At 36.4% G+C, this 20,357-nt stretch overlaps 1 pseudogene; it reads right to left on the bottom strand.

Moving 5' to 3' along the window:
* Positions 1–575: 575 nt before the first annotated feature.
* Positions 576–1,325, bottom strand: LOC117705174 (cyclin-dependent kinase 4 pseudogene; annotated as a pseudogene).
* Positions 1,326–20,357: the final 19,032 nt, after the last annotated feature.

Below are 20,357 nucleotides of genomic sequence, written 5' to 3'. Positions count from 1 at the left end.
TTCAACACCTGTGATGTGAGTAATATAATACAATGAACATTTTTCCAAAATGTATAACCAGGCATTTTAGGTATCACAGCATAGATACAAGAGAGTTTGTTATTATTTGTGTAAATGACTACTTTGCTCTTCAAATAAGGCAGGAAGATACATGCTTGTTCAGTTAACCTGAGGGCACACTTCCTCTAACAAAGCCACATTTACTCCAACAAGGCAACACTTCCTAATACCACTCCCAAAACATTCAAATATAAGCCTATGGAGGCCATTCTTTTTCAAACCACCAAAGTACAATTTTCATATGAATTATTTAAGCAGATTAGCATGTGCTACATTAGCAAACATAATAATATTTAAAGATTTTTTTTTGTTTTCTTTTCCTGTATACCAAAAAGATCCTGATATAAATCAAAAAGGGAAGAAGACAGATGTACCTTCCCTTTAGTGTAGAGAAATAAGAAGGAGGGAAGGAAATCTTAAGGAGAGGTAGAGAATTGTCACTTAAGGCTTAAAATATTCTCTGTACAAATCTCGAGGAGTCTCCACAGCCTCAAAGGAAGGCAGTGGCTACAGGTTCACATTCTCCACTGAGTGTCCAGAAATTGGACAAGACATCCATTCTTTTCACTCCTTTTGACCTTTCTGCTTGTGAGGAAAGAGAGCTGCAGGGCTCAGAAGGCAGAGAGTCACTTATGTGGGTAAAATGTCAGCATTTCCTGCATCAGCAGCTCTCCAGATTTCTTCATCTCTAGCACAGAGTGACTGCACTGGCCGGAAGGTCCTATTGGGGCAAAGATTCCTCCTGGTGTAAGAGGAGCCTACCTTTCATGGCCAGTCATCTTTGGTTGGCAAACCAAGGAGATCAGAGGTTTTTGCCTAACTGGTTCAAATTCAGTTTCCAGAGAAGAGATGCTTCTGACAAAACCTTTCTGCAAAGATACGGCCAACATTCCCCATGTCTACAGGTGTATCATCTGTAGACTGCAGAAGACCTTCAGGAGCCAGGTAACAGAGTATAACAGTCACAAGTGTGCGGGTCATCTTGTAGCTGTAGATTCTGGCTAGGCTAAAGTCAGCCAGTTTGATTGTCCCATTACTTGTCATTCAAATGTTCCCTGGCTTCAGGTCTCAGTGAACAGTGCAATACAAATGAAGAAAATCTAGGCCATTTAGTAAATGACACATCAGATACTTGATGGTTGCAACTGGGAAACCTGGAGGGGTGCATTGTCTAGGTATGTTCCTAGGTCCTAGCCCATATGCTCAAACACTAGGGTGACCTTGATGTCTCCATCAGTTCTGGAACTAGCACAGACATCCATCAGCCTTACACCTGGCCAAGAGCTGTGGGGGTGGTCCATTATCTGGACTTACGAGTCGATTCCTGTGCAGTTATACACTTGGGAACGGTCCGGGTAGCTGGATGCTTCAGACCAAACCATAGACATAGGAAGCAACCTAAAGAGGCATCCTCAACACAACCCTCACCATCTGACCAGAAGCCAGAGAGACAGGCAGAAACACAACCAGCCATATTTAAAGACCTTTTGAACTTTTTAAAAATATTTATTGAAAAATATTTAAACTTTGACAAATTTTACATCTTCCACATTTTTTCCTTTTAACTTGTATGCTCAAGAATATGTCTGCTATCTGAAAATTTAAAATTGTAATTTTTGTAATTAAATATATGCAACACAGCTTTTATTCATTTTGGCAGCTTTTTTTCATCCGTCCTTGGGTTTTTTTGTTTTTTTTTCTATTGCTATGATAAAACATCAGTGTCCCAGAGACCTAAGGTAAAATCAAGTACTACTTGTCTAAAAAAAATAATAAAGTAACAATAATATGACTCCTTATGATATTCTAATATACTCATAGATCACTGGCTAACTCTATTAACATGGAAGAAACATCTCCATGCATCAAATGACAATGCAGAGAGCCAATGCCAGACATTACACATGAGACCTGGGAACACAGTTCTAAATATGATATCATCATCAAATTCCTCTTCTTCTGATGGAACCCTGTGAAAGAGGATGTAGAAAGAATGCAAGAGACAGAGAAGATGAGGACACCAGGAGAACTAGAGTCACTTAATCAACTAAACAAAGCACATATGAACTCACAGAAATACAGGTCTGCACCAGATCCTCTGTGTATATATTATAGCTTAGAGTTTAGTAGTTTTATGGAATTCCTGACCATGTAAATGAATGGATCTCTGATACGTTTTATTCCTCTTGGGGTTCTTTATATCCTGTTAGTTTACATCGTATTACTTCAATGTTAGAGTTTTTGTATTATCTTATATTTTATTGTGTTGTGCTGTGTTGTTATCCTTTTTTAGAAGATTGTTCTTTTCTAATGAGTAACAGAAAAGAAGTATATCCAGATGGGAGTGAAGTTGCAAAGAAGCTGGCAGGAGTAGAAAGGGGGAAAATATAATCAGGATATATTAAAAATAAAGAAAAAATCACAATCAAAAGTACTTTAAGAGGAAAGGATTTATTTGAACCTGAAAATTTTAGTCTAACATGAAGAAACATCAGGGACAGAGCTGAAGGCAGGAAGTGAACCACAAGCCACAAAGTAACAGTGCTTAGCAATGTGCTTTGAATGGCTTCCTCAGTCTGATTTCTTATATGACAAATGACCAGTCTCTAGGATGGCATTTGCCACAGTGTTCTGGAACCTTTCACATAAATCATTAATCCAAGAAATACTCCTTAGTCTTACCTACAGATCACTCTGATGAAGGTGTTTTTCTAATTGAATTCATTCATCCAAAATGATCCTGATTTGTGTTAAGTAAACAAAAACTAACAAGGAGATCTTTTTTCAACATGATCAATCCAATCTCATCATATTGGCAACATGTTTAGATTCAAATATAATCATAACTTATTTTAGATGGTTTGTTAGGTGGTGCATATCAGCTAAAGGTTAATGCTGGGGCAGGGAGAGGGGATTCAACAATTAAGAGAATAAACTGCTCCTGGAGATGTTCTATATTTGATTCAGGGGTCACAGCTCTGGAAGCTCATAATAACCTGTAACTCCAGTTTTAGGAAATCTTATGCCCTCTACTGGCCTCTGTGGACAAATACACACAGACAGCCATGAAAAGTCTTTTAATGCTGAAGGTAAACTAAATTACAAAACGCTAATTTTCTTCTTGAATAATTCATTCTTTGAATTTAGAAATATATTTTCATATGTTTTATTCAACTATTAATAATAATTAGCAAATTATCATTAGAATGTAATGACTATGGTTTTTAATTTTTATAATTTTAAATCTTAACCATTATTTATATTTAATGAAGTTTTCAAAACTCTTTCAAAAAGGTATAAATATATCATGCCTCTACTCAACTGTAGCAAAGAAAGCAATAAATGTAGATTCATTCTGAATCACAGAATTTAGAAATGGAAGAACTCAGCATTAAACCCAGTTGGGACAGAAAGTGGACCAGTAATTCTATGGAAGTAGTTATTAAATATTTTCCTGACAGTATAACAAAGCAAATTATGTATGTAATCACAGAGTTGTATGTATTTGAAGAAAGGTAGATTAAAAATAAAACAAAGGTCTAAGTTATATAAGCAGGAACTGTTAATAATGCATTATCACATAGATGAAAGGTTTAAATTCTCAGCTTATACTTTTTAAGAAAACTGATATTTCTTGAATAGTTTTTTTTACAATTTTTAGAAATAAAATAATTAAACATACTGAAAAATGATAAACATTATAAGCATAAGTGACACATAATAACGTTGTTGAAGAGTCAAAGGGTGGTTATGTTGCTAATAGGAAACCAAAGGCATTCTTAATAATTTAGGTTTCCTTTCTGGGAAAATGGGAGCTTGACATAAGGCTGACAGTGGATATGGATAGTGACAAGGAAAAGGGGTGGTTAAAAAAAAAAAAGGTTTGATAGTCAAACTTGGAAAATTTCTTTCTGTACATTGTGAAAACTGAAAAAAGAACCATTCTGGTAGGTTAATTAACATTGAGGCCAAGGATAAGCACAGACAAAATAACATAATTATACATAATTCTGATTTAAATTTTTTCATTTATTCTTGATTACCTGATGCTGTTCATATTAAGGGCAAGAGATCTTTCAGTCTTTTCCATTTTCATGTACATATTCAAGACTGGTACAATAGAGGACAAGATAAAGGTTCCTTAGAATTTTCCTCTTTAACTTAAAATTTAATAAATAAAGAAAGAAAACCAAAAATCTGACAGAAAATTGGTAGCTATAGTGAGTGGGAAAGAAATGAAATTGATAGGTACAGATTGGGAACTCTCTATGATAGGAAATAAAATATTATTATAACATAATCTATAGTTTGTTTCAAAGTTTATGACTTAAATGAATATAATGAAGAAAGGGGAAGAAAAGTGATAAAAAATACGATATGAAAATAAGATATGAAAATATAAATAAATTAGAAGAATGCATCTAAAACAGTTTTTTGTAACATTTGTACAGAATATCTGAATATGTTGAAGTATCAGAAGTTTTATTCTCTCTCTCTCTCTTTCTGTTTGTGTGTGTTTGTGTATTTAAATTTTTCACATGCAAATGATTTTTAGACTAAATATAGTTTTAGAAAATTATTCCTTGAATGAATTAATCCAAACTTTAAAAACACTCAAGAAAAGACTGTGAACATAAAACTAAGGCAGTTAAAACCATGTAAACTTTAGATCTGAGGTAAGCCCAGAAACCCATGGAATTTATGGTTTGTTGGAATAGCAAAGGAAGGAGAAGGTAGCATATGAAGAAATAATAAAAAGGTTATTCCTTTTACAATACCTAGTAGTATGACGGGCCCGAGTTTTATTATCATTTTGGCCTACAGAATTCCCTGGGAAAATGAATAATTCATTTTGCCCCATGTAATAATAGACAAAATATGTTCAACTTAGACCATTTACTCTAATAGCAAAGTAATGGATGTTTGATCTCAAAGGAGACCATGTAGATTTAAAAATATGTGTACAAACCAAGAAATCTTATATTTTCTAAAAACACAAACTTTACATTTCTCTTTTAAAAGACAAGAAGTAGATTTACTCTTACCTCATTGTTAATAAAGATGATATGGTATAAAGAAAAGGCAATGGTTCTTTTTTTTTTATTAGATCTTTCATTTACACTTCAGATGCCATCCCCTTTCCCCATCCCCCCCCCCCCTTAGGAAACCCCTATGCCATACCCCCTTTTCCTTTTTGCATTTATACATTTTTTTAAAAAATGTTAATCATAGGCTTTATAAGTTTGGTATTGTTCAATCAGAGGTGTAACCCACTACCCAACCTAGATATATCAACTATCTTTGACTGGTGGAGATACATGAACATCTGCTTCCCTGTCTCCCCCCTCTATCTCTCTTTCATCACCTAGCTTCTCCTCTCCTTCTTCTCCTCTTCTTATTCCTTTTCTTCCTCTCAGTATTCCTCCCACCTTAGCTCCTCCTACACATCACCCTTCCTCTTAAAAGGAAACTTTTCTCTCAAAATACAATTAGAGCATAATTATGCCAATTTGTACCAGTGAGGTACAAGATAGTCCTACTACCCAGTCCATCCTTTTGTTGACTAACCAGCACCTCTGTCATCTATCCTAACTTAAACACTTAGTTCTGAACCTGGCTTTTTCCTTGGCTTTAGGATGAATGTCACCTGACTACCATACACTCAGATCTTTTCTCTCAAGGTAAATAGCTATAAGTTTTCAACCCCGTCAGAAATCCAGAATGACTGAGTTGACTATAACTGTGGGAAGCACTAAGCATAGCTTCTAAAACTTAGCTAATTTATAGAGACCTCTGAACACCTGGACACTCACTCTACTTCAAAACTTTGGAGCATCTGTTCTTCTGCCTTCTGGCCCAGGATCATCTGACAGACCTTAGTGCTGCAGAATTATTAAGGGCTGATTACTCTGTCTAGGCAGATATAATCAGTCGACTATTCTGCAAGTGTGTCCTTTTCTGGACAGTAATTTGTCTGTAGAAGGAAAGTGGCAATTCTTGCCTAGTGGCTGTCTCACCACAACTGGAGTAACTCCAAGGATGCTCAATTTCTTCTTAGAATTTAACATAGGAAGCTGTCCGGAGCAGACAGGTCTCTAATGAAAATGAACATTAATACTGAAATGTTTGTCATGTCAATTCTAAGGATTTCTGATGTTTTGAAAACCAGCTATCCATGTAAGGTAATCTGGACTGTTGCCTGTTAACTCCACTCAGCTATTTCTAAATAAAACATAGAGAACACCCTTATAATAAACTCCAAGTCATGAATTTGCTATAGTCCCTTAACTCACAGGCTGACCATCTCAAATCAGTTAAAAAAGTTAAAGAAGGACTGGGTCTAAGCTTTGTATTCCTAAGTGTGTTATACTGGTACAATGCCTATGAGAGTAACAATATTCATCTCACTCTTATATCACTAAGAAGCTCATGCCAATGAAAACCTTAAAATTTGTAAACAAAGTAAATTGGCACTATTTAAGAATTTATATCTTCATCTTGATATTAATTATACAGATTTCTACTAATAGGTTATGGTTATGCAATAAACCCTAGCTAATCCTCTCTATTCTGACAAAACCACTACTTTTCCCTAGAGAGACAGCCCAACATTTACCACCTTAGTCCCCATGCCCAGGGAATAGGGGCGCTGACTCATCATTAGCTTCTTCAAGCTGATTATGGGCATTGAGATATTAGAAGAGGAGTGGGGGGGAGAGCAAATTGACAATCCTCTGATGCTGTGTCTTCGCTGCCTCCAGATGGAATTCCCGGACCTCAGAGGTTTGAGCAGGTCTGCCCATCTTGCTTGTTGAGTAGATACACCAAGGCTGATCATTCTGCAATATACAATTCTCAAAACAAATTTTAGTATCAAGATAGTTTTTTTTTTAAAAGAGGGCTGACATTTTATTAAGAATGTTGGTTCTAACTGCTTTTCTATTTTTTCCCTCTTTTATTGGATATAATATTTACATTTCAAATTTTATCCCCTTACCATATTTCCCCCACCACCCAGGAACCCCTTATCCCATCCCCCCTCCTCCTGCCTCTATGAAAGTGTTTATCAACCTACCCCCAGCCTCTCTCCCCACCCTCAGATTCCCCCCGCCCCCCCCAGTGCTCAGCCTTCAGGGTACCAATGATCTTGTCTCCCACCTATCCCCAACAGGGACATCCTCCCCTACATATACAGCTGGAGTCATGTGTCTCTCCCTATGTGCTCCTAGGCTGGTGGTTTAGACCCTGGGGAGCTCTGGCTGGTTGGTATGGTTGCTTTCCTCACAGGGCCACCAGCCCTTACGGTTCACAGTTCCTTCAATTTACTCTCTAACTCCTCCATTGGGAACTTTGATCAGATTAATGGATAGCTGTGGGTATCTGTCTCTGGGTATGTCCGACTCTGAGAGACCTCTAAGGAGACAGCCTTATCAGGCTGCTGTCAGCTTTCCCATCCTGACATCCCTATCAGCGTCTATTTTTGGTGACTGCCTATGGAATGAATACCCAGACACAATGGTCTCCCTACAACCCCCCCTTCAGATTCTGACCCACACTTTGTCTCCATATTTGCTCCCTTGGTTATTTAGTTACTCCTTCTAAGAAAGACCTAGGCATCCTCACTTGTTCTTTCTTCTTCATGAGCTTCATGTCATCTGGTAGTTGAATCTTTGTTGTTTCAAATTTTTTGGGCTAATCTCAGCTTATCAGTGAGTAAATACCATGTGTGTTCTTTTGTGATTGGGTTACCTCACTCAGGATGATATTTTCTAGTTCCATCCATTTACCTAAGAATTTCTCAAATTCATTATTTTTAATAGCTGAGTAATATTCCATTGTGTAAATGTACCACATTTTTTGTATCCATTCCTCTGTTGAAGGGCATCTGGGTTCTTTCCAGCTTCTGGCTATTATAAATAGGGCTGCTATGAACATAAAGGAGCATATGTCTTTGTTATTTGTTGGGGCATTTTCTGGGTATATACCCAGAAGTGGTATAGCTGGGTCCTCAGGTAGTGCTATGTCCAGTTTTCTGAGGAACCGCCAGACTGACTTCCAAAGTGGTTGTACCAGCTTGCAACCCCACCAACAATGCAGGAGTGTTCCTCTTTCTTCACATCCTCCCCAGCATCTACTATCACCTGAGTTTTTGATCTTAGCCATTCTGACTGGTGTGAGGTGGTATCTCAGTGTTGTTTTGATTTGCATTTCCCTGATGACTAAGGATGTTGAGCATTTCTTAAGGTGCTTCTTAGCATTTCGAGTTTCCTCAGTTGAAAATTCTTTGTTTAGCTCTGTACCCCATTTTTTAATGGGGTTATTTTGTTTTTTGGTGTCTAATTTCTTGAGTTCTTTGTAAATAATAGATATTAGCCCCCTATCAGATGTAGGATTGGTAATGATCTTTTCCCAATCTGTTGGTTGCCATTTTGTCTTGTTGACAGTGTCCTTTGCCTTACAGAAGCTTTGCAATTTGATGAGGTCCCATTTGTTGATTCTTGATCTTAGAGCATAAGCCATTGGTGTTCTGTTCAGGAACTTTTCCCCTGTGCCTAGGTATTCGAGGGTCTTCCCCAACTTCTCTTCTAATATTTTCAGTGTACCTGGCTTTATGTGAAGGTCCTTTATCCACTTGGAGTTGAGCTTTGTGCAAGGGGATAAGAATGGATTAATTTGCATTCTTCTACATGTTGACCTCCAGTTGAGCCAGCACCACTTGTTGAAAATGCTGTCCTTTTTCCACTGGATGAATTTAGCTCCCTTGTCAACTATCAAGTGACCATAGGTATGCGGGTTCATTTCTGGGTCTTCAATTCTGTTCCATTGATCGTCCTTTCTGTCTCTGTACCAATACCAAGCAGTTTTTATCACTACTGCTCTGTAGTACAGTTTGAGGTCCAGAATGGTGATTCCCCCAGAGGTTCTTTTATTGTTGAGAATAGTTCTCGCTATCCTAGGTTTTTTGTTATTCCAAATGAATTTGTAAATTGCTCTTTCTATCTCTATGAAGAATTGATTTGGAATTTTGATGGATATTGCATTGAATCTGTAGATTGCTTTTGGCAGGATAGCCATTTTTACTAAATTAATCCTGCCAATCCAGGAGCATGGGAGATCTTTCCATCTTCTGAGATCTTCTTCAATTTCTTTCTTCAGAGACTTGAAGTTCTTGTCATACAGATCTTTCACTTGCTTTGCTGGATTCACTCCAAGATAATTTATTTTATTCGTGGCTATTGTAAAGGGTGTCATTTCCCTGATTTCTTTCTCTGCCTGTTTATCCTTTGAGTAGAGGAAGGCTACTGATTTGTTCGAGTTGATTTTATATCCAGCCACATTGCTAAAGTTGTTTATCAGGTTTAGGAGTTCTCTGGTGGAAGTTTTAGGTTCACTTAAGTATACTATCGTATCATCTGCAAATAGTGAAATTTTGACTTCTTCCTTTCCTATCTGTATCCCTTTGACTTCCTTTTGTTGTCTAATTGCTCTAGCTAAGACTTCCAGTACTATATTGAATAGGTAAGGTGAGAGTGGGCAGCCTTGCCTAGTCCCTGACCTTAGTGGGATTGCTTCAAGTTTCTCTCCATTTAGTTTGATGTTGGCTACTGGCTTGCTGTATATTGCTTTTACTATGTTTAGATATGGGCCTTGTATTCCTGATCTTTCCAAGACTTTTAACATGAAGGGATGTTGAATTTTGTCAAATGCTTTCTCAGCATCTAGTGAGACGACCATGTGGTTTTTCTCTTTGAGTTTATTTATGTGGTGGATTACATTGATGGATTTCCGAATATTGAACCATCCCTGCATTCCTGGGATAAAGCCTACTTGATCTTGATGGATAATTGTTTTGATGTGTTGTTGGATTCAGTTTGCGAGAATTTTATTGAGTATTTTTGCATCAATATTCATAAGAGAGATTGGTCTGTAGTTCTCTTTCTTTGTTGGGTCTTTCTGTGGTTTAGGTATGAGTGTAATGGTAGCTTCATAGAATGAATTGGGTAGTGTTCCTTCTGTTTCTATTCGCTGGAATAACTTGAAGAGGATTGGTATTAGGTCTACCTTGAAGGTCTGAAAGAATTCTGCACTGAAACCATCTGGTCCCGGACATTTTTTGGTGGGAAGATTTTTAATGACTGTGTCTATTTCTTTAGGTGTTATGGGACTGTTTAGATGGTTTATCTGCTCCTCGTTTAACTTTGGTACCTGGTATCTATCTAGAAAATTGTCCATTTCCTCCAGATTTTCCAATTTTGTTGAGTATAGGCCTTTGTAGTAGGATCTGATAATTTTTTTAATTTCCTCTGTTTCTGTTGTTATGTCTCCCTTTTCAGTTCTGATTTTATTAATTTGAATGCTGTCTCTGTGCCCTTTGGTTAGTCTGGCTAAGGGTTTGTCTATCTTGTTGATTTTCTCAAAGAACCAGCTCCTGGTTTTGTTGATATTTTGTATAGTTCTTTTTGTTTCGACTTGGTTGATTTCAGCCCTGAGTTTGATTATTTCCTGCCGTCTACTCCTCTTGGGTATACTAGCTTCTTTTTGTTCTAATGCTTTCAAGTTTGCTGTCAAGTTGTTGATGTATGCTCTTTCCACTTTCTTTTTGTGAGCACTTAGAGCTATGATTTTTCCTCTTAGTACTGCTTTCAATGAGTCCCACATGTTTTGATATGATGTGTCCTCATTTTCATTTAAATCTAAAAAGTCTTTAATTTCTTTCTTAATTTCTTCCTTGACCAAGTTATCATTGAGTAGAGCATTGTTCAGTTGCCAAGTGTATGTGGGCTTTCTGTTGTTTTTGTCCATGTCAAAGACAAGTCTTAATCCATGGTGGTCTGATAAGGTACTACGGATTATTTCAATCTTTTTGTATCTGTTGAGGCCTGTTTTGTGACCAATTATATGGTCTATTTTCGAGAAAGTACCATGAGGTGCTGAGAAGAAGGTATATTCTTTTTTTTTTCTTTTTAGGATGAAATGTTCTATAGATGTCAGTTAAGTCCAATTGGTTCATAACTTCTGTTAGTTTCATTGTGTCTCGATTTAGTTTCTGTTTCCATGATCTGTCCATAGCTGAGAGTGGGGTGTTGAAATCTCCCACTATTATTGTGTAGGGTGCAATGTATGCTTTAAGTTTTAGTAAAGTGTCTTTTATGTATGTGGGTGCCCTTACATTTGGGGCATAGATGTTGAGAATTGCAAGTTCCTCTTGGTACATTTTCCCTTTTATGAATATGAAGTGTCCTTCTTTATCTTTTTTGATTACTTCTGGTTGATAACTGATTTTATTTGATATTAGAATCGCTACTCCAGCTTGTTTCTTGGGACCATTTGCTTGGCAGTTTGTTTTCCAACCTTTTACTCTGAGTTAGTGTCTGTCCTTTCCACAGAGGTGCGTTTCCTGAATGCAGCAAAATGTTGGGTCCTGTTTACTTATCCAGTCTGATAGTCTATGTCTTTTTATTGGCGAATTGAGTCCATTGATATTAAGAGATATTAAGGAAAAATGAGTGTTGTTTCCTGTTATTTTTGTTATTGGCAGTGGAGATATGTTTGTGTAGCTACCTTCTTTTACGGTTTTTGGAAGATTACTTTCCTGCTTTTTCTAGGTTGTAGTTTCCCTCCTTGTGATGGAGTTTTCCACCAATTATCCTTTGAAGTGCTGGGTTTGTGTTGAGATACTGTGTGAATTTGGATTTGTCATGGAATATTTTGGTTTCTCCATCAATAATGATTGACAATTTTGCTGGGTATAGTAGTCTGGGCTGACATTTATGTTCTTTTAGGGTTTGTATGATATCGGTCCAGGATCTTCTGGCTTTTATGGTCTCTGGTGAGAAGTCTGGTGTAATTCTTATAGGTCTGCCTTTATATGTTACTTTGCCTTTTTCCCTTACTGCTTTTAGTATTTTTTCTTTTTTTTTGTACATTTGATGTTTTGACTATTATGTGGCGGGAAGTATTTCTTTTCTGGTCTAAACTATTTGGAGTTCTGTAGGTTTCCTTTATATTTATGGACATCTCTTTCTTTAGGTTAGGGAAGTTTTCCTCTATAATTTTGTTGAGGATATTTACTGGTCCTTTAAGTTGGGAGTCTTCCCCCTCATCTATTCCTATTATCCTTAGGTTTGGCCTTCTCATTGTGTCTTGGATTTCTTGTATATTTTGGGTTAGTAGCTATTTGTATTTTGCATTTTCTTTGACAGTTGTGTCCATGTTTTCCATGGTATCTTCTGCACATGAGATTCTCTCTTCCATCTCTTGTATTCTGTTGGTAATACTTGTGTCTATGACTCCTGATCTTTTTTTTTTTTTTTAAGTTTTCTATCTCCAGGGTATTCTCCCTTTGTGATTTCTTTATTGTTTCTACTTCCATTTTTAGATCTTGCATGGTTTTGTTTAATTCCTTCTCCCGTTTGGTTGCATTTTCTTGCAATTCCTTAAGGGATTTTTGTGTTTCCTCTCTAAGGGTTTCTATCTGTTCTTTGAGAGTGTTATTTATGTCTTTCTTAAAGTCCTCTATCATCATCATGAGAGGTGATTTTAATTCTGAATCCTGCTTTTCTGGTGTGATGGGGTGTTCAGGGCTTGCTATGATGGGGGAACTGGGTTCTGATGATGCCATGTAACTTTGATTTCTGTTGCTTACGTTCTTGCGCCTGCCTTTTGCCATCTGGTTAATTCTAGTGCTACCTGTACTTCTGTCTCTGATTGAAGCCTGTCTTTCCAGTTGTCTCGCTTGTGTTTGGTCTTCTAGGAGTCCAGATGTCTTTGTGATTTTTTCCAGCTGCCCTGATTACAGCGGTATCTCTAGGATGCCTCAGGATATGGTGCCTCCAATGTAGCAGTCCAGCTAGATGTCTGCTGTTCTGGGTGCAGTGTCTCCTCTTGGATATCTCAGGGTATGTTGACTGACACTCTGAGTTCAGTTGTTCCTCTGTGGCTCTGGGTTGAGCGGACCTTCCAGTATGTCTCAGGGGGTGTCTGGGGTCCACACAACTGCAGACCTGGTAGAGGTCTGGTCCGGGACTCAGACTCGGGAGATGGGCAGAAGGGGGGTGCTAGCCGGCAGGGGCGCAGGGGAGGGGGGCGGGGAGGGGTATCTTCTGGGTTCTGACCTCTCAGGGCGCCCAGCTATGAGCTCAGGGTAGTATGTGGGTTTTCCTACCTAAAGCTGGTTGTGGGATCTGTGGATCCCCCCCTGAATATGTCTGGCGGAATCCGGGGTGCACTCACCCGCAGGCCTCAGACTTGAGGAGGGGCGAGCAGCAGAAGGAGCGTGCTAGCCCTGGCTATGGGTTCTATGGATCCCCCAGAATGTGTCTGGCAGAATCCAGGGTGCACTCAGCTGCAGGCCTCAGACCAGAGGTGGGCGAGCTTCAGAAGGGGTGTGCTAGTGCTGGCTATGGGTTCTATGGATCCCCCAGAATGTGTCTGGTGGAATCCTGGGTGCACTCACCCGCAGGCCTCAGACTGGAGGAGGGGCGAGTGGTGGAAGGGGCGTGCTAGCGCTGGCTATGGGTTCTATGGATCCCCCAGAATGTGTCTGGGGGACTCCTGGGTGCACTCACCTGCAGGCCTCAGACTGGAGGAGGGGCGAGTGGCGGAAGGAAGGCAATGGTTCTTAACATACTCTCTTTTCTGCTGTACTGTTGTCTTTTTCTATACACCATACATCAGTGGATACTAGCCCACTGACTCAGAAGAACAAGGAGTCTCATTTTACTCCTTGGTCTTCATTTAATTTTTACTGTCACCATAACATTTCATTTTATCAAAGGCCATTTCTACTATATACTGATCTCATTTTATCAAATTGAAGATATCACACACACACACACACACACACACACACACACACACAGTCAAAGAGATATAATGGGGACTCTAGGCATTTAAAGTCCAAGAATTTTATTTCTTTTTTTACTGAACAGTAGCTCTTTGTCAATTGTCAGTTCCACCTAGGCTTAAGTCCTTATCTTGTTGGGAATAAAAAAATCTCCTGGTGATTTTCTTTGTTTCCTCAGTAAAACTTAAAGATTTTCTTCAGATTTACAGAGACAAACAAGCAAATAAAATCCTGTAGAAAAGAAAGTGTGTGTTAAATGTTATTTCTAAGCTTTATGATATACTTTAAGCAGTTCACCGCTATGAAATAAACAATAAAAATATAATTTAGAGCAATAAAACCAACACAACTCTGTGTATATCACATGTACTTTCTCTTTGTATTCTCAGTGATTTTATAATATAAGATGTATTATATTAATTTCAAATTTGCTTATTATTTTTAAATACTCATTTGAAAATTTTTAATTAAAACAAAGCCTTATAAAGCTTTAACACAGTTTGAATTGAGAATGGGATATGGATAATTAATGACTCATATGCATTGCCTATGAGGATTTATACAGATTATCTATACTTGTCAACCAAACCAAATTATGATGCATGTATTTTGTTAAAACTCTATTTTGGAGTAATTCTTGTTGAGACAAAAAGGTGAACTCTTCATTTTAATTTAAGGTACACTTAATGGCTATCAAACAGAGCTTATCTTTAAAGATTAAATTCATCTAATTGATGGGACTGCTGCTTCTTACATTCACCACAGTATGATTCAATTTACTAGAGAAGGTAGGATGCCTTTATGAAGAATTTCACAGCAGGGTTGAAGACTTATTCCCAAACAGTTAGTATCTATTTTTATACCTGAGTGGGAGCATACAAAAAGACCCAATGTTTAAAAGGAACTAAAAAAAAAAATAGGAAATAAGGTAGAAAAAGTTAAAATTATACATACTACATTCCAGAAGTAAAGGAAATGAATTTGACAAATCTTAATGATTCATGTTGACTTATGTTTTGATTTAAAACTTTTGACTTAAAATATCTTGTAGTTTATATAATAGATAATATGTTCATATAATAGATTTTAATAGATATATGTATATATATAGTTTACTTTTTATCAGCTAGAATTAAAGTTGTTTCATTAGAACTAATGTTTGCAGTGTTGGTTAGTTTTGTCAAATTGTCATAAGCTAAAATCATATAAAAAGAGGGAATATCTCTTCAGCTGAGAAAATGTCTCCAAAAAATTAGCCTGTAGGCAAACCTGTCGGCTATTTTCTTGGTCAGTGTTTGGTATGAGTGGACCCATTACACTGTGGGGGGTGCAGCCCCTTCAAGAAAAGGTTGTTTAGGGTTGTGTAAAAAATGCAAATTAAATCTCTTTTTTAGGTTCTTTATTGCTGTAAAGAGATACCAAAACCAAGGGAATTCATATAAAGGACATTTAATACGAGCTTGCTTACAGTTTCAGAAGTTCAGTCCATTATCATCATGGTGAGAATCATGGCAGTATCAAGTCAGACATGAAGCTAGAGAAAATGAGAGTTCTACATCTTGATCCAAAGGCAGACAGAAGGAGACTGCCTTCTACAGACTATCAAGGGAAGGGTCTTTGTCACAAGTGGTTGAGCTTAAGTATAGTCCTCAAAGCCTATCTCACCAGTAGCTCACTTTCTTTGACAATGCCATACCTACCCCACATTCCTAATAGTGCCACTTCCCATTAGTCAAGCATATGCAGTTCACCACAGTAAGCAAGCAAAAAGGAACAAACAAGTGTCATTGCTTTGTGGCTTCTGCTTTAGTTTTGGACTCTAAGTCAGGATACATAAGCCTAATATAACCTTTCCTTGATAAGTTATTTTTGGTTAATGTCTGTATCACAGCAATGTGAACAAAATTTCCTAAAAAGACATTGTGTTTTGGCTGTGAACAAAACTCCTGTCTGCAGATATTGATGGAGGGACCAGAACTTCAGTGCTGTGGACAGATAGGAATTTTGTAGGCTCAGAGGCTAATTTCCTTATCTTGACCAAGGGTTGAGAGGAAAGAGATAAAAGATTAGGGAAAGATTTGATCCACACTGGAATAGTTGGACGATCTTGGGGCAAGACTCCACAGAGTGTGGAGTCTTCCTATGTGTGAAACACAGTAACAAACAAAAACAAAGAACAAACAAAATGACTGCCAATACCACTCCTCAGTGGGCCAAGGATCTATGCAAAGCTTTCATTAGATACTGAAGTGTCATCCATGTGGTTTTGGCTTTAGAGTCAGGAAGGATAGATGAGATGGGTTTCAGAAAATTCCTTTTTCATTTTGGAGAGTTGACTGGGTTGTGGCACTGGTTACACTGGTGATTCCGATAGCTAAACATGGAATATTTGCCAAGGAGACATTCATATGGGTAGGTAAAACATATATATATATATATATATATATTATAAAACATTATATATATATATATATATATATATATATATATATATATATAATGACTGATGGATGCCTCTCTCTCTCTCCATATATATATACAGAGAGAGGCATCCTTCAGTCATCAAAGCTGAAGGGACACAGAATGATCTAATCCCTTTTATACACAAAGCTAGAGGATTTGTCATTTGGTCTGTCTGCTAAGTTTGAGTCTTGATGTGGTCTACTTTTGTCTCACTGTTTTCTCACTACCTTATTGGAGATAGACCATCCCTTCCTTTTGAAATCATAACACTTTTTCTGTGCCATTGTATGCTGGTAGTGTGTAATTTGCATTTTGCTTTTATAGTTACAGCTAAGTCATTGTTTTGAGTCTCAGAAAAAATATCAGACTTGTAAACATTGTTGATTCTGAGAGATTGTGGATAAGATTGAAGTTGGACTAAATGCATTTTGTAATTTTGATATGGCCAGGAGGTTACATGTGTTGGGGAGGGAGATGTGATGGCATGAATGAGAATTTCCTACATAGGTTCTGAAGTTAGAATACATGCTCTTCAGTTGGAACTCCTTGGGGAGTTTTAGAGGTATGGTCTTGCTGGAGAACTATGTCATTGAGGTAGACTTTAACAGTTTAATGATTCTTTCCATTTTAGTTCCTTCTCTAAGTTTCCTTTTTGTCATTCAAGATATAAACCCTCAGACTTCAGCTTTCAGTTTTAATTGACATGTTTGTCTGTTGCAGTGTCTCCATGCAGTGATGGTATTAAATGCTTACTCCTCTAGAATTGTGAACCCCAGATAAGTCTTCCTTACATAATTTGATTCTATTCTGATGTTTAGTCCAGTAATAGAAAATGAAATAGTACACTTATTTTTCTTTATACAAAATCAAAATGAGGTATCTAGACAAATGCAGAAAGGTATCTAGCTTTCAAGTTAGAGATTAAAAACAGTTTTACTGGCATTTGGTCAAGAAACATTTTTTTTTAAAAAAAAACTATGTTACATAAAAATGGTCAAACACATTGTAATTTGTCCCAAGATAATTTTGACGTTGTATATCATCTTTATATTCCACTTTAAGAAGTATGCAAAAAAATAGCAAATGACATGGAAAATATTGACACTGATATAAATAAACAATAACAGAGTACTTTCATTTGGCATATAAAATTTGTAATTTAATGTACAGAAAACTGAAACTATCTTTAAACTCATATTTAGCATTTGTGTTACAATGATCAGTCATTGAGCCAGCCCACAGACTGTAAACAAAAACTTTTATCTAAAATTAACCACCAATTATATATATATATATATATATATATATATATATATATATATATATATACATACACACACACACACACATACATACATATTCCCATTGAGGTGGACAATTTAGAAAATCAAGGCAACTTTACAAACACAGAGAAACTGAGTCAAAACAAGCAGTGAAAACAATAATAAACTGTAACAGTAATGTCAAAGGTATTTCATCAATATTATACATTTTTTTATTTTGGAAGTACCAAAGGATTTTATAAAGTATAAATACTATGATATAAAATATGTTACTAAGATTACTCAGAATACATCATTTAATGGTATAGTTTAACCTAGATAATAAGGTAATACAGATAATTTTCTTTATTTTGTTCCACAAACAGGTTTTGAATCCAACACAAGGCTTTGTTAATATTTCATTGGTTGCTATTAACATTGTATATGCATGACTTTACCATGAAGAATAGATTTGAAATTTGTCTTTAGAAAGACTCCAATTTGAAAAGGAATATTCAATAGAAGATTTAATAGAGTAAGATTCAACAAGCAAAACATGTTGAATAATTCCATACCTTCTTTCATGCCTATGATCAATGTAGCAGGGACAGAAGTTGAAGATTCTGAACACTGTTTTGACATTAAAGAAAACAGATTTGACAAAAATATGTTAATCTGCTTCCATGTCTGCTTCTTTGTTGCTTGTCTATGTTTTAAATGACTGAATAATCTTCAACTTGTGAAATTACTGAATATGAGTTTTCTTATATTTATAAATCTTGAATGTACATTATTACTGATATTGTATTCACATTGATTCTGTACACAGGAACCATCACATAAACAATTAATTTTTAATTTAACCTGTCCTTTCATTGTCTTTAAATGCTTTCATATCAGAGAATATACAGAATGTTCTACCAACAATATTTTAAAACATTGAGCTTTGTGAAGGCAATTAATTGTATTATTGTGAAATGACAGTTCAAGCATATTTAACAAATTTTTTACCATGTACATGATAAGTTTATATCTGTTAGAATTTTCATGATCAACTGGTCAAAAGGGATTTTGTGCTAAATACATTGAAAAGAAAATTTTAACATTGAATCTAAGTATTACTAGTAATTAAGAAATTGATTCAGTTTTTATTTGGAAAGCTACAACTCCTCTGTTGTTCTGTGATCATGAGCATTGTCCCACACCAATAACCATAAATGCAATGTAATTACCTTTGACATGCATCCCCATATTAGCTTCCATTTGCTATAAGAAAAAATAGTTCAAATTATTTGACAAAAACTTGCTAAAAAGAAGTAGAGTCATTGGGTAACATTTGTTTGAAAAGTGTTATTTAAAAATAGAATTGCTAAAATGATAATACAAAATTACTAGATATCATTTCTAGATATATCAATATCCAAAGATCACAACAGGGATGTTATTTTTAATGAGTATTTTCACATATCTTTTGGTACATCAATATGGTAGAAAAGACTAAAATTGAAGCTATAGATGTTAGTGCTCTAACAAAAGGCCAACTTAAAAGATTAAAGACTGTTCTGGAATAGAAGTATAGTATAAGTGGATATGTTGGAACTCATTTGTAATGTCTGCATGTGGGAGTCAGCATATTGTTGGAAAGTTTAAATCAAATTTAGTATACATAGTGAGTTTCAGCCAGTATGAACTACTTAAATAAGGCTTTCTTTTGTAACAAAAATAAAATACAAGTACATAAATTCTCCTTTCAATATTAACACTATTTTTTTAATTAAGAGTAAGGTGATTTCAACCTGTCCAAAAAATTACCAAATCAGTACCTCTATCTATGGTACATTACTCTTCATATTAAGAAATAGGCAGTGCCTATTGTATATGTGTAAAATAGATGTTATTAAGGTAGTAAATTACAAGCAGAAGAAAAATCAGAAAAGGCACATGTCTTAGTTGGGTTTTATCATTGTGAAAGGACAACACGACCACAGCAACTCATATAAGAAAATTAATTGGTACTGGATTACAGTTTTGAAGGTTTAGTCCATTATCGTCATTGTGAGAATCGTGGCAACATTCAGGTAGCCATGATATTGGAGCAATGGCAAGTTCTACACCTTGATCCTAAGTCAGCAGGAGAGTGGATTCCATAATGGACAGAGCTTGAGCACTGAAAACTTCAAAGCCTATTTTCCAGGTAAATCTCCAAACCAAATCGGACCAGTCAAGAAAAACACAGCTCAGTAATTATGAATATAAGCTGCATGCTTAGATTTGGCAGATTCAGCACTACACTACTCTATTCCCCAGCTATGAGACCATTATAAACTGTGGGTTTTCCAAGCCACACACTTGTCCTTCCACTTCCTGCTCCTCCATTGTCTTCCTCCTCCTTTTTGTCTTCCTCCTCCATTGTCCTCTCTTCCCACCAACCTTTATTTCTCAAACATTAGAAAAGATATAGTTCAAGAAATTTGGGGGGAACGGGGTAAGGAAGGATGATAGAAAACAAGGGCACAAGTACATTACAAAAACATGTCCCATAGAATCAGCTAACTAGTATTCATGGGAGGTCAAAGAGCTAGAACTGAGAATCAGGGAGCTTGGATGGGTCTGATCTAGGTCCTTTGCATTCATCTGTTATGGATGTGTAGGTTGGTGTTCTTATGGGTCTCTTAACAATGAGAAAGGGGGTGCTTCTGACTCTTTTGCTTGCTTTAACAACCCTT

This window comes from Arvicanthis niloticus, chromosome 3 (assembly GCF_011762505.2).
Source record: "Arvicanthis niloticus isolate mArvNil1 chromosome 3, mArvNil1.pat.X, whole genome shotgun sequence".
NCBI lineage: Eukaryota > Metazoa > Chordata > Mammalia > Rodentia > Muridae > Arvicanthis > Arvicanthis niloticus.
This window is presented reverse-complemented; position numbering and strand designations above follow the sequence as displayed.